Source organism: Diaphorina citri, unplaced genomic scaffold (assembly GCF_000475195.1).
Source record: "Diaphorina citri unplaced genomic scaffold, Diaci psyllid genome assembly version 1.1 scaffold142062, whole genome shotgun sequence".
In the NCBI taxonomy this organism is placed as follows: Eukaryota; Metazoa; Arthropoda; class Insecta; order Hemiptera; family Psyllidae; genus Diaphorina; species Diaphorina citri.
Window position 1 is genome coordinate 1 of NW_007518983.1, and position 236 is coordinate 236.

The following is a 236-nucleotide window of genomic DNA, read 5'->3' on the forward strand; positions in this document are numbered from 1 at the left end:
CTCTCGATAGATTCGCCAGCAGTGATGGCATGTTAAATACACCAGTTCGCAATACTTACCTGGCGTGGAGGTTACCTTAATCAGGGTGAGGCCCTTCCATTGCACTTAGGTTGGGTTAACCCCTGCAAGTAGGTATTCCAAATGTTCGGGTGGGTAATTTTTGGTTCTAACAATGTTTTGCGTCGTTTCTATCCAAATGGTGACCATCTTTTGGTTCTAACAATGTTTTGCGTCGT

At 44.5% G+C, this 236-nt stretch overlaps 1 pseudogene; it reads left to right on the forward strand.

Moving 5' to 3' along the window:
• The first annotated feature begins 51 nt into the window (after window positions 1-51).
• LOC113473851 lies at window positions 52-188 on the forward strand (annotated as a pseudogene).
• The last annotated feature ends 48 nt before the right edge of the window (window positions 189-236 follow it).